Raw genomic sequence first — 7691 nt, 5'->3', positions numbered from 1 at the left:
TCAGGGTACATACATAATTCCTATCACAATCCACCTTAATGTATAAATACCACTCATTTTAAGTTTTACAGGGATATTTACTCCACATACAGCAGAGAGGCATGTGGAGATAATGTATCTTTGCACATCCACACCAGCACGTCTGGCATACAGTACAAAATCTGCCACTTCTAAGCCAGGGTCACTGTGAATCTGTGTACTCTTCTGCATGTTTTACTGAACATGCTTTCTGAAGACAAGGCCTCCTGCAGCCAGAGCCCTCTCTGTACCTTCAATAGCCAAAGCACTTCCTGTATGCACAGCGACAGCTTTCTTGTGCTCTCAGTTATCGATGCTGCACAGAGAACTGGACGCATTTTCTGACTGAATGACTCAGTGGCATATACCTTCCTGTGTTCACCGGGTCTTATAATCTAGAGAAAAAAGAGAGTAATGCCCTTACCCAGAATGGACTTTAGTAAAGTATTTACCTTAGAGAGCTGAGCATGATTATAACATCCTTTGAGTCTTACTCTTCATGTGCAAAATTACTGGTATAAGACTGGTATAATGGCCATCACACATAAATAAGATGGCAAACATTTCAATTGCATGTTATTTTAGTGTTAATACATTTCTACATGTTTTTGAACATACTCTTGATTGCATTTCATACATTGAACTATAACACATAAAGAAATGTCACAGAGTCAAACTCATTAGACTGCAGAAACTGTACTCAGCTAAGCCAACTGGTCTTTCACTCCAGGTTAACTTATACCAGTGCTATAGGAGATTGTGAAAGAGTGTGTCTGCCATTGCGGTAACTTTGATTCCAGATGTGTCCGACACTTTAAAAATTAATCCTGCTTCTAGGTAGCTCATAGAAACTGCAACAAAGCATTTATATTCACACATTTATAAAAACTCTGACCTAAACCCCCATAAGAGCAAGCCTAGGGCACTAGTGGCAAGAAAAAAAACTCCCTGCTGACAGAAGTTCATCCCAAGGAACTTGATTCTGGTTGCTTGGATGGATCCAGACTGAAGGGGGAGCCCATCCTCCTCAGTGCTTCTGCTGCTGAAAATCACCCAAAAATACACAATACATTTTAATGTTTTTTAGGATGATCTGGAGAGAGAATCTGACTTTTTGACTAAATGCCACCCTAGTAAAATGGTGACAGTAAAAAAAGCAGGCAGTAAATGTCACATGGACATACCTATTGCTGATACACTGCCTGTGTTGAGATCAAGTGTACTCTTGATTGAATTGAAGCATAACAGCTTCAAAAATGCTTCAAAAAAGCACCAGCACAAGCAGTTATAAGAGACTATGCTATCAAGAATGAGTGTGTCAGCCATTGGGGTAAGGGTGTAGGCATAAATGAACTTGTTTCTAAAAAGCTCATAGAAACTGACAGAAATCTTTTTACACACAGCTCTCTTTTTCATCAGTAGCACAATGCGTTTGTCTGTTTCAGACTGTTCTGTTGTGGTGACAGGGGAGGTTCACTTATTTTCCACCCACAGCCTTATATATTCAGCTTTTCTCAGACCACAGCTAAACAGGAAGACTGACCTGCAGCAGAGAGCCGTGTTCACACTTCCCTCTCTCAGCTCTAAAACCACACTGGCACTCCCCCCTCATGCCTCAGACCACCTTTCCATTTTTCAACTGTCTAGAAAAGAGCGGCTTTAAAACACTGCACAAAACAACATTTCAAAATACAAATAATGAAAAATCTGTTCCTGCATAAATTGTGCTTAAATTCTAGTGACAATAGATTGGTATTGCCCTCTATAATTAAAGAGGGCTTTTAACTTTAATATTCTGTATTCATCATCATTCACATGTTTTCTTCTAAAATGTGTGCAATGTAAAACTTTTCAGAATGTCACTATTTTGGTCTGACTATGCTGTTTTATACAAATGTTTTAAGCTTGTGTGCAGATTTCTGATATACTGCTTGCAATGATGAATATAATTTTCATAAAATCCTGAGACCTGCTTGCTGGAAGAATGCTTGGCTCTGTGGTTTGGTCTCTCTGGCCATTGACTCAAAACAAAACAAAACCCTTGTGCTCCGCCTTTGTGGTTTCCATAGCATGCACCTCTCTCTATCTTTCTTTCTCTCTTCTTTCTGCTCTCTCTCTTTCTCACTTCCTCTCTTTATTTTTGGTTTCTTTGTTTCTTTTTGTTTGGTTTTGAGGTGGTTTTCAAGGCAATTTTGGATGGTTGTGTGTTTCAATAAAGGAACATCAAAAGTCTCTCCCTCTTCTTTCTGCCCTCTCTCTTTCTCTATCTCTCATCTCCTACAGTCCTTCACACAGAACTATGCATGCTCTTTTCAGATGAACAGTAATTACATGCATTTTTTTTAACTGCAATAATAAATCTTAGACATCCTTATGGATTTTAGAATGATTGTTATTAAGATGATTATTTTAATGTCTTGTAATGTTCCTGTATTTGTCCTGTGTGTATTCATGTTTATTCTTGTTATTTATTCATTTTTGAAACTGGTTAGTGTTCTCATTTGTCATCCCCTGTTATGTCTGTGTCTGAATGTTTACCAGTCTAGTCACTCCCCTGTCTGCGTGTCCCACTATTCGGGTGGTTACGGTAGTTTTCGGGTTTTCAACATTCCTTCTAAAACTCGCGATTCTTACTTCCTGCTTTTTCTTGGTAGTTAAATGTTGTAAAGCACGATTCTTACTAACTACTACTAATCTAGGTTTTGTACAGTACTAATCCGATTAATACACTTACTGTCTGTCTAACTAACTAACTAACAATCCCTTTTACCGGGTAGTTTAGAAATATTCACGTAACTAACTCACGAACGCAATCTCTTAGTATTTCTGCACTGTTCTGTAACTCCGCCTCCCTATGCTATCCCTGATTACTAGTTTCGTTTCAGCGAAGTGTTCGCACCTGTCTCTAACTATCACTACGTTTTCAAACTATGCAAATGTCTACTCCCTAATCCGGAGCCGTATGTTTTATATGTTTTGTTACGTGCATCCAGTCCGCGTTTTCGTCACCCTCCCGTTATTATGTTATGACCCTATTATGTTTCCCCACCTGTTGTCTATTTGTTTAGCCCACCTTTTTCCCAGCCCCGCCTAGATTGTCACCTTCCCTCATGTATTTAAACCTCAGTCTCTGCATTGTTCTTTGTCAGAACATTGATCAGTTTTGGTGCCTAACTCTTGAGATTCTTGATAGACACCCCTTTGCCTTTTGATTTCCGAGCCTGCCTTGCCCTTTTGTTTTGTTTGCCTTTCTGCTTTTCTGCTTTTCGACATTCTGCTTTGTTTTCTGGTTTTGATTCTTGCCTTCGTCCATTTGTACTTTAGCCTTTTGATTTTCTGGATTTTTGACCCCCTCGCCTGTTCTTCGACTATTCTTTTGCCTTTAGTTTTTGTCTTTGTATTGGATCTCCTGGCTACGATTTCGGACTATTAAACACAATTTTCAATTATTCTGTGGTCTGCGTTTGGGTTCTCAGAGCCGTACATAACATGTCTACCTGGTGTTTCATCTCTCTCTCTCTGTCTCTCTCGCTCTCTCTCTCTCTCAGAATCCCCCTCCCCCTATTTCAACGCAGACTAAAAACACACTGTTTCAAACTGTAACTTAGTCCTCCCTCCTGATCCCCCCGCCTTTCCGATATCCCAATAAAATTGCACTTACAATGAGTGTAGGCGGCACGGATGGTGCAGTGGGTAGCACTGCTGCCTCACAGTAAGGAGGTCCTGGGTTCGAATCCCCGTCGGCCGGGGCCTCTCTGTGCGGAGTTTGCATGTTCTCCCCGTGTCTGCGTGGGTTTCCTCCGGGTACTCCGGTTTCCTCCCACAGTCCAAAGACATGCAGGTTAGGCCGATTGGAGAGTCTAAATTGCCCGTAGGCATGAGTGTGTGAGTGAATGGTGCGTGTGCCCTGCGATGGACTGGCGACCTGTCCAGGGTGTATTCCTGCCTTTCGCCCAATGTATGCTGGGATAGGCTCCAGCCCCCCTGCGACCCTGATCGGGATAAGCGGGTTCAGATAATGGATGGATGGATGGATGAGTGTATGTTTTGTTTACAACAGCACCATCCATCCATCCATCCATCGTCACCCGCTTATCCGGAGTCGGGTCGCGGGGGCAGTAGGCAAAGCCGGGTATTCCAGGCGTCCCTCTCCCCAGCAACGCATTCTAGCTCCTCCTGGGGGATCCCGAGGCGTTCCCTGGCCAGGAGAGATATATAATCTCTCCAGCGGCCCTGGGTCTCCCTCGGGGTCTCCGCCCAGTTGGACGAGCCCGGAAAACCTCCAAAGGGAGGCGCCCAGGAGGCATCCTGATGAGATGCCCGAACCACCTCAATTGGCTCCTTTCGATGTGAAGGAGCAGCGGCTCTACTCCGAGCTCCCTCCGGATGTCCGAGCTCCTCACCCTATCTCTAAGGCTGAGCCCGGCCACCCTACGGAGGAAGCTCATTTCGGCCGCTTGTATACGCGATCTCGTTCTTTCGGTCACTACCCAAAGCTCGTGACCATAGGTGAGTTGGGACGTAGATCGACCAGTAAATCGAGAGCTTCGCCTTCCGGCTCAGCTCCCTCTTCACCACGAAGGTCCGGTGCAATGCCCGCATTACTGCTGACGCTGCACCGATCCACCTGTCTTCTACCCTCACTCGTGAACAAGACCCCGAGATACTTGAACTCCTTCACTTGGGGCAAAGACTCGTTCCCAACCCGGAGGGAGCAATCCCTCCATTTTCCGGCAGAGAACCATGGCCTCGGACTTGGAGGTGCTGACTCTCATCCCGGCCGCTTCACACTCGGCTGCAAACCGCTCCAGTGCGTGCTGAAGGTCACGGTCCGATGAAGCCAGCAGAACCACATCATCCGCAAAAAGCAGAGATGCGATTCTGAGGTCACCAAACCGGACACTCTCCTCACCTCGGCTGCGCCTTGAGATCCTGTCCATGAATACCACAAACAGGACCGGTGACAAGGGGCAACCTTGGCGGAGTCCAACACCCACCGGAAACGTGCTTGACTTTGTGCCGAGAATGCGGACACAGCTCTCACTTTGGTTATACAGGGACCTGATGGCTCGTAACAACGGCCCCGGTACCCCATACTCCCGTAGTACACCCCACAGGGTTCCCCGGGGGACACGGTCGAAAGCCTTCTCCAAGTCCGCAAAGCACATGTGGACTGGATGGGCAAACTCCCATGACCCCGCCAGCAACCCTGCCAAGGTAAAGAGCTGGTCCACTGTTCCACGGCCAGGACGGAAGCCACATTGCTCCTCCTGAATCCGAGGTTCGACCGTCGGTCGGAGCCTCCTTTCCAGTACCCTAGAGTAAGCTTTCCCAGGGAGGCTGAGGAGTGTGATACCCCGGTAATTGGAGCACACCCTCCGGTCCCCCTTCTTGAAAATGGGGACCACCACCCCGGTCTGCCACTCTACAGGTACTGTCCCTGACCTCCACGCGACACTGAAGAGGCGTGTCAGCCAAGACAGCCCAACAATGTCCAGAGCCTTCAGCATCTCAGGGCGAATCTCATCTACACCCGGCGACTTGCCACTGAGGAGCTTTTTGACTACCTCAGCAACTTCCGCCAGGGATATAGGTGCAGATTCCCCCGAGTCTTCAGGCTCTGCCTCTTCCACAGAGGACGTGTTGTTCGGGTTCAGGAGCTCCTCGAAGTGCTCTTTCCACCACCCGACAATATCCCCAGTCCGGGTCAGCAGTTCTCCTCCCCTGCTGAAAACAGCCTGAGACAAGCCCTGCTTTCCCTTTCTGAGTCGTCGGATGGTTTGCCAGAACTTCCTCGAGGCCAACCGAAAGTCCTTCTCCATAGCCTCCCCGAACTCCTCCCATACCCGGGTTTTTGCTTCAGCGACTGCCGAAGATGCAGCCCTTCTGGCCACCCGGTACCTGTCTGCTGCTTCAGGGGACAGGTACTCCTTCTTCAGCTTGACGGCCTCCCTCACCGCTAGTGTCCACCAGCGGGTTCTTGGGTTGCCGCCCCGACAGGCACCGATGACCTTCTGGCCACAGCTCCTGCTTGCCGCCTCTGCAATGGAGGCTTTGAACATGGCCCACTCGGACTCCATGTCCCCAGCTTCCCCCGGGATGCGTGAGAAGTTCTTCCGAAGGTGGGAGTTGAAGACCTCGCGAACAGGGGCCTCCGCCAGACATTCCCAGTTCACCCTCACTACACGTTTGGGTTTACCGGGTCTGTCAGGCAGCCTCCCCGGCCACTTGATCCAACTCACCACCAGGTGGTGATCAGTTGACAGCTCTGCTCCTCTCTTCACCCGAGTGTCCAAGACATACGGCCGCAGGTCTGATGATACGACCACAAAGTCGATCATCGATCTTTGGCCTAAGGTGCTCTGGTACCAAGTACACTTATGAGCTACCCTATGCTCGAACATGGTGTTTGTTATCGACAATCCATGGCCAGCACAGAAGTCCAATAACAAAACACCGCTTGGGTTCAGATCAGGCAGGCCGTTCCTCCCAATCACCCCCCTCCAGGTTTCTCCGTCATTGCCCACGTGAGCGTTGAAGTCGCCCAGCAGAACTATGGAGTCTCCGGGTGGCACCCTTTCCAGGATGCCACCCAGTGACTCCAAGAAGGCCGGATACTCTGAACTGCCATTTGGTGCATACGCACAAATGACAGTCAGAGCCTTCCCCCCAGCGACACGTAGTCGCAGAGAAGCGACCCTCTCGTTCCCCGGGTGGAACTCCAACACAGTGGCGCTCAGCCGGTGGCTTGTGAGTATCCCCACACCCGCCCGGCGCCTCTCACCTTGAGCAACTCCAGAAAAGAACAGAGTCCAGCCCCTCTCCAGGAGTTTGGTTCCGGAACCAGTACTGTGCGTGGAGGTGAGCCCAACTATATCTAGTTGGTACCGCTCCGCCTCCCGCACTAGCTCCGGTTCCTTCCCCACCAGAGAGGTGACGTTCCACGTCCCCAGAACCAGTCTGCGATGCCGAGGATCAGCACGCCCGGATCCCCGCCTTTGCCTACTGCCCGTTGGGCAAAGCACCCGACTCCGATGCCGACCCCTGCAGGTGGTGAGCCCACAGGGCGGCGACCCCACGTGACCAGTTCGGGCTGTGCCCGGCCGGGCCCCATGGGATAAGGCCCGGCCACCAGACGCTCGCCGACGAGCTCCCCTCCCGGGTCTGGCTCCAGCAGGGGGCCCCGGTTTCCCTTTTCCGGGCGAGGTAACTGGGTCTTTGTGTGGCCGTGTCATGGGAGTCTTTGAATCGCTCTTAGTCCGGCCCCTCCCCCGGGACCAATTTGCCTTGGGAGACCCTACTGGGGGCTAACAGTGCCCCCGACAACCTAGCTCCCAGGATCACCGGGACACACAAACCCCTCCACCACGTTAAGGTGGCGATTCCTCGGAGGGGGCAACAGCACTTCATGTGTATTTTACTAGTTATGGATGTGATGCTTTAGCTTGTGGAATAACCTACGACTAAAATGTAAATCTCTCTCTCTCTCTCTCTCTCTATGCTATGCTTTTGAATTATGATTACAAAATCCTGAAACTACTGACAGCTCACCCTGGTTTCAGTGTAAAATTACAGCCTGAGCAATGTTTTTGCCAAATGAGAGACGTTCACTCAGTGATCACTTTAGGCAGACCTGTAAACCAGCGTGTTAATGCAAATATTTAATCAGCCAA

Source organism: Conger conger, unplaced genomic scaffold (genome assembly GCF_963514075.1).
Source record: "Conger conger unplaced genomic scaffold, fConCon1.1 SCAFFOLD_66, whole genome shotgun sequence".
NCBI classification, from domain to species: Eukaryota; Metazoa; Chordata; class Actinopteri; order Anguilliformes; family Congridae; genus Conger; species Conger conger.
The sequence above is the reverse complement of the archived record's forward strand: the minus strand, read 5'-3'. Positions refer to the sequence as shown.